The sequence below is a fragment of the Microcebus murinus genome, chromosome 15, assembly GCF_040939455.1.
Source record: "Microcebus murinus isolate Inina chromosome 15, M.murinus_Inina_mat1.0, whole genome shotgun sequence".
In the NCBI taxonomy this organism is placed as follows: Eukaryota; Metazoa; Chordata; class Mammalia; order Primates; family Cheirogaleidae; genus Microcebus; species Microcebus murinus.
In genome coordinates this window covers 7,086,729-7,093,481 of record NC_134118.1, presented here as the reverse complement: position 1 = coordinate 7,093,481, position 6,753 = coordinate 7,086,729, and the positions used below count along the sequence as shown (strand labels likewise).

The 6,753-nt window shown below is 45.2% G+C and overlaps 1 long non-coding RNA gene across 1 annotated transcript; it reads right to left on the bottom strand.

Moving 5' to 3' along the window:
- Window positions 1–934: 934 nt before the first annotated feature.
- On the bottom strand, window positions 935–5,651 carry LOC142876392 (uncharacterized). The gene is made up of 3 exons (XR_012923291.1): window positions 4,794–5,651; window positions 4,308–4,544; window positions 935–1,222 (listed from the first exon to the last, which is right to left on the bottom strand). It is a non-coding gene; the product is annotated as an uncharacterized LOC142876392 (long non-coding RNA).
- Window positions 5,652–6,753: the final 1,102 nt, after the last annotated feature.

Genomic DNA, 6,753 nt, shown 5'->3' with positions numbered 1-6,753 from the left:
CTAGAGTGATTGTTGGCAAAATGCCCCCTGACTAAGCACTTACTTAAAGAAATATTTCTAAGAGAAACTGCAAGGGAATTTTACCTATGTGAGTATCTTAAAAACAGCTACTGTCCTTAAAAGTTGAAGATATAGTTGATAATAAATAAACATGGGACATTTGGGGAAATTTGCACTGACACTACATATTAGAGACTATTAAGGAATTATTGTTACTGGTGTATTAGTGGGTCATGCAATTTTTAAAAAGGGTTCTTATGTCTTAGACATATATAGTGAAATATTTGCACTGAAATGATATCTGATGGTAAAATAATCCAACTTTTCTTTTTTTCTTTTTGGTAGGGATAGAAAATGAAAAATATAAATGAAATAGGATGTCATATACTGAAACTGTGTGGTGAGAATATGTTATACTATTATCTCACTTTTGTGTATCTTTAAGAATTTCCAAAATAATTTTTGTTTATATGAAAGAAAAATTTTCCTCTTCATTTTAAGTATGCCCAGAAAGGGATGTGCTGCTATTTATTTCAGCCACCTAACATTCTTCCTTGGAATATTAAGTTGATCCCAAAGCCATATCATTATGAAATCTATAGTATTATTAAGGGCCTCTTTGTGGCTAAGAAGAGTTGGTGTGTTACTGTTTTTATTATAAGATTTATAGAGCTGGTTTATAATACTGTATTCTTAATTATATGGGTAATATATTTAAAACATATGCAGTAGCTACAGTTCTGGTTCTATTTTGAGTGACTTCAGATTTTTACCCCTTTCTATTCATATAAGGTGTATCTGCATCTGGAAACTATCAAAATATCTCAAAGACAACATAATGAATGTGGTTAATTTAAGGGATAGACACCACTGAGGTTATAAGCAAGATCATTGTCATTCAATAAATATTTAATTGGCAAAATTTCTGGTTTTGTAGAGAGCTAGAAAACTGTAACATGGGTGGGATTTCCAAACACAAAGAAATGAAACTAGTTCCAAGTTGAAACTAACATCATGTGCTCATATGATCAGGGGGAAGTATTTTTATCTCACCTTGCTTATGTTATAGAAAACACTTGAAGGATGTGTTGAGCATCCCTTCCTCCTTACATAATCATGTCTCTGCTCTAAGTCAGTGGTTCCCAGTTGGTGGCTGAATACTCCCTCAGGGACACCGAGTTGTTGCAAGGGTCAGTGATGCTTTCTGTTCATCTAACACTTCCTGTAAATGGAATAATAATAGTACTGGCACATAAAGGTGCTCTGTGCAAATGTATGTCTTTGTTACTAATTAATAAACCAAAAATTCATTTAAAGTTGTTTCTAAATTTACACTCTCACTTTGCTCATGTATCTGAAAGTCAATGAATACTAAAAGTACAACTACTGCCATATATATAAAAGGGGCCACAAAAGGGAAACCAACTCTCTGGTGAGAGGCTCTTCATCAATTTGGTAAGGCAAACTCTCTCTCTCTCTTTCTTTCTTGCCTTATTTTATGTGACACATAATTTTTTTTTGTTTATTGTATGACATATAACATGAGAGATAAAGTGGTGCTAGGCTAATTCTGTGCACTCATCAGATTTGTTTTATCATTTGGCTATCAGAACTGGAAGCTCCAAACTTCCCTTCTTTGCCACTTCTTTATACCTACCTAATCTACTTTAATGTCCAAAGCCAAAAAAAAAGGTTTTACAATCCATGCACACTATCAGACCTGACACACCCAAGATAGATGTCTCTGCTGGAACGCAGAGGGTTCTTATTACAGAGTAAATTTTTACTCTAAATTTCTCTACTTGCTTCTTATTTTCCCTTCAGCAGGACCAACTTCCTTCCTTCCTTCCTTCCTTCCTTCCTTCCTTCCTTCCTTCCTTCCTTCCTTCCTTCCTTCCTTCCCTCCTTCCCTCCCTCCTTCCTCTCTCCTTCCTCTCTCTCTTTCTCTCTCTTTCTCTCTTTCTCTCTCTCTTTCTCTCTCTCTCTCTCTCTCTCTCTCTCTCTCTCTTTCTCGCTCTCTCTTTCTCTCTTTCTCTTTCTTTCTTTCTTTCTTTCTTTCTTTCTTTCTTTCTTTCTTTCTTTCTTTCTTTCTTTCTTTCTTTCTTTCTTGTCTTAGTCTTGGATTATTACAGCAAGCAAACAAGCAGATGGCATCATTGTTGAGCAGAGTTCCAGGTTGAAGGATGATACACTAAGCACCCAAATCATAATTGGAGATGGGATTAGTTGGAAAAGTCTTGTTTATTAGCAAATCCTCTTCATTTCATTTACTGTCCAATAGTTATTTGCCACTAAGCCTTCACTCTGCACCTGGCATTTTGTGCTAGTCTTCACAACAACCCTACAAGGCAAGTTTTATTATCTTCCCTTTTAAAGATGAGGAATTTGCTGCTTAAAGAGGTTAAATAATTTAAGGTTATGCAGGCAGTGACAGAATTAGGATTTGAACCCAGGTCTGTGACTGCAAAGCCTTAACTAGCACAGCAGGGGCCTCTGCACCAGGTTGTAGGTCTAATACCTTAAGCATCCGGTATTCTTAACGCTGCAAAAGCACGAATTGCTGTAAACTGAACCCAAATAAGGACAGCTTTTCCTTAGCCTGGCATCATTAGTCACTTCTTCCTTCTTCACTTCCCAGTGGATAGTAGTTTAGTAAGTAGCTTACTTGCCACCCAGATCATCCCACATTGGACACACAGATGGCACTGGGCTGGATGTGACTTGACCTAATTATTCTGGCTTTTCTGGCTTTTACTTCTAGAAATAGTCATCAAAAAGAGGAGACTTTTTAAGACTTGTTTAAGTATTACTACCTCAAAGAAGAGGGAAATTATTTTGAGGCAAAGAGTCCCTAATTTTTCTGTAAAAGGGAGATAATTTATTTTATTATTTGTCTAAGGACAAGTCAATTAAGAGGATATGGCAAGCAACAGCTTTTTTTTTTTTTTTTTGAGACAGAGTCTCACTTTGTTGCCCAGGCTAGAGTGAGTACCGTGGCATCAGCCTAGCTCACAGCAACCTCAAACTCCTGGGCTCAAGCAATCCTGCTGCCTCAGGCTCCCGAGTAGCTGGGACTATAGGCATGCGCCAATATGCCCGGCTAATTTTTTCTATATATATTAGTTGGCCAATTAATTTCTTTCTATTTACAGTAGAAAAGGGGTCTAGCTCTTGCTCAGACTGGTTTCGAACTCCTAACCTTGAGCAATCTGCCTGCCTCAGCCTCCCAGGGCCCTAGGATTACAGGCGTGAGCCACCGCGCCCGGCCATGCAGTAGCTACTAAGTCCACAAATGACATGTGAAAGCTGGAAGATTCCACTATTTGACATGTGGTGGCTGAAAAAGTAGAGCACCTTCTTGGCTTAACCTGCAGCCCCACCAACCCCACAGCCTCTCTTGGGTGCCTGATGGGAACTCACCTGTCACTTTCTACATTTTTTTCAGGACTCTGAGCCATTTTGCCATTAGCCAAAGTCTTTAACTGGTCATTGTTTCCTCAGTGTATCCATTTTGAGATGGATGGAGAAGCCTCTCTAACCACTCCCACTTTGTTTTTTTTTTTTTTTGAGACAGAGTCTCGCTTTGTTGTCCAGGCTAGAGTGAGTGCCGTGGTGTCAGCCTAGCTCACAGCAACCTCACACTCCTGGGCTCGAGCGATCCTCCTGCCTCAGCCTCCCGAGTAGCTGGGACTACAGGCATGCGCCACCATGCCCGGCTAATTTTTTATATACATATCAGTTGGCCAATTAATTTCTTTCTATTTATAGTAGAGACGGGGTCTCGCTCTTGCTCAGGCTGGTTTTGAACTCCTGACCTTGAGCAATCCGCCCGCCTCGGCCTCCCAGAGAGCTAGGATTACAAGCGTGAGCCACCGCGCCCGGCCCCACTTTGTTTTATTTTATTTTTTCAGAGACAGGGTCTCACTGTCTGTCATCCAGGCTGGAGTGCAAGGACACAATCATAGCTCACTGCAATCCCGAACTCCTGGACTTAAGTGATCCTCCTGCCTCGGCCTCTTGAGTAGCTGGGACTTGCACTTCCATGCCCAGCTAATTTTTTTACTTTTGTAGATTTGGAGTCTCACATTGGTGCCCACGCTGGTCTTGAACTCCTGGCCTCAAGTGATCCTCCTGCCTTGGACTCCCAGAGTGTTGGGATTATAGGCATCTACTTTAAATCCAGTAGGATTGTCTGCCAGAAATAAACTCCTCCTCTCTCTTATTAGGAAGACAAGCAAATATAGGCAATAGAACAGGCTGACATCTTCTAAGATCTCCCCTGCCTGGCATAAATTATCACCACTCACCTGGCAGAGAATTAAGAGTAAGCCACTTATACTTGGGAGTTGGGCGGAAGAGGCGTGTCTCAGCAAGTCCAGAAACAGTGGTCTCTGGGTCGGGGGAAGCAGGGCGACAGCAGGGCAGGGCGCACGTGCGGTCAGGGCCCGGCACGGCCGCTGCCCCTGGGGTGTGGGGGCAGTGGAAAGGCCAGAGCACCGGCTCTCACAGCAGCCACCCTCGGTCGGTCTGAGAGGCTGCGTGCTCTGTGGAGGTAGCGGAAAACACAGCGTGGAGTTAGGCGCCGGGGGTGGGCCTCCCTGCCCACCTTTGCACGCCCTGGGCCCGCCCGCCCTGCAGACGCCCGCTCTCAGCCCTGCCTCGTAGAAAGAGCTCAAGTTTTTAACAGTTTGTTCTCTTGCCTGAATAACAAAAAAAAAAATCTAGATTAAAAGGTGTGTGTGCGTGCGTGTGTGTGGTGTGGTGTTTTGTTTTTTTCAGCCCACTTGATTGACCTGGGTCACAGTCGCAGAGTTTACACCGTGCTTCTAAATTTCATGGGGAAGAGAAAGCAGTATTTCAAAGCACAAATTCAGCTGCTGAGAGACAGTTTGCTCTATTGTTCTTAGCCAGATGAGGCAGGTCAAACTCTCGTCAGCCGCAGTTGACTCGTTAACGCTGCCCAGGTCCCAGGTGGGAGGCTCGGATGGGTCCCAAAATAGACTGGGCGCACGTGGCTGATAGGATCCCAGTGGCAGAAGGCAACGTTACACCGTCTACGACACAACTCTAGAATAATCGCCGCCGCCCTTTGCTCTGGAATCCAGCTCCCAGTGCGTGAAAAGTGGAAAGTCCTCACACAGCTGGGGGCTCAGTGTGTGCTCGCCTGGCGCCGGTTAAACGTCCACTCCGCGCGGGAGGCCGCTAACAGGCACTTCGCAGCCATTGCTTCTCTTTCTTTTCGTTTTTTTTTTCCCTCACAGGGACGGATGGCCAAACAAACTTTCTGGTGGCCGTTGAGAAGAACAAAGTTCTTTGCGGAAGCGCGAGCCAGCGTCTCACAATGCACGGCACACATCGCAGGCTTTGGCACACGCGGGAGCACAGTCGGATTCTGGCGCTCTGGGGACAAAGCGCGGCTAATCTGCGCAGCGCCGCTTTGGAGCGGGGCGGGACGCTCCCCTGGGAGAGGAAGTCGGGGCGCGGGCGGGTTGGCCTTCCAGGCGAAGGAAGGGAGGGGAACCCCACCGTGGAAGGCGCTGCGGCTTCAGGGACCTGAGTATCTGATGTCGGCTCCCCTGGCCCTGCCCAGCCCGAGTCCGGCCCCTGCTGTCCTGGATTGCGGCCCCTCTGAGCCGAGGACTGCTGGACAGACCCGTGCGGGGAAGGGAATGCCTCCCAATATTTATAGAGGAAGCCAGGAAGCCAGGAGCCGCAGCCGGCTTCCTGGTCGGGCTGCTGACTCACACGGCCATCCTTTAGGCGGTTTCCTTCATTTCTTTGCACCTCAGTTTCTCAGTTAAATGAAGGATGAAAATGGAATTCCCCTGGAGGCACTGGGAACACCTAATTAATGTTTACGTTTCTTAGCGATAACTGGGATTAGCGGGACTGTTACGGCAAAGCATCATTACACGCAGGATTGCGTCTTTATCGTCAACTGGAGCCTATCTCTGAATAGGTATCATTCAAGGTTCTGTGGGTCATCTTTCTTCCTGGCCATTCGGTGACATCCCCTCCCTCTCTCCTTCTCTTCTTTTCCACAGTGACTTCAGGTGATGTCATTTGCATGAAGTTTTGTCTTTAGACGGAAGGAGGCTTTAATTTCTCTTGGATCCTTCCAGAATCCAGTAGCCCGTGGATCTCAGCCACAGGACTGACTGTGTGGGAGATGGGATTGAGAGGCAAGGGGTGGGGTCTCAATCTCAGCCTCCAGGCTCTTTTATTAAGGACTTTAGGCTGCTCCTTTGTACTGGTTTTCTTTTTCCCCTTCAAAGTGTTGACTTCATTGTTTGGCTGGGGTGAATACATCACTTCCTCTTTAGGGGTCTGTGTTTTGTCTCCTGCGGGGTTTGAAACGTCACGTAATTTGTTGCCTTTTTGCTGGATTATGCTCGGGGTTTGTTTTTTGGTGTTCCCGAATCATCACTGGTCACCAGAAATCCCGCCACTTCTACCTCCTATGATTAAGGATGTGACAGAAATTTGCAGTCTTTGGCATTTACCAAGAGACACACATTCATCTTTAACTGCGCTCTTGGTTCTGTTGCCTGTGAAGGGAGTTCCCCACAAGGGCAAAAAAACTCAACCAAACCCCACACTGCTGCTATCTCCTCTTCCTGCTGTGGGTCAGGCTGCTCTGTCGCTGGGCTCAGTATCTGGCTGAGCCTCATTTCAGAGAGGACCTCCACGCTTCTCATCAGACTACCAACCTCTCCTTGGCCCCTCGTACGGGACTTTTTCCCATTCCTGAAA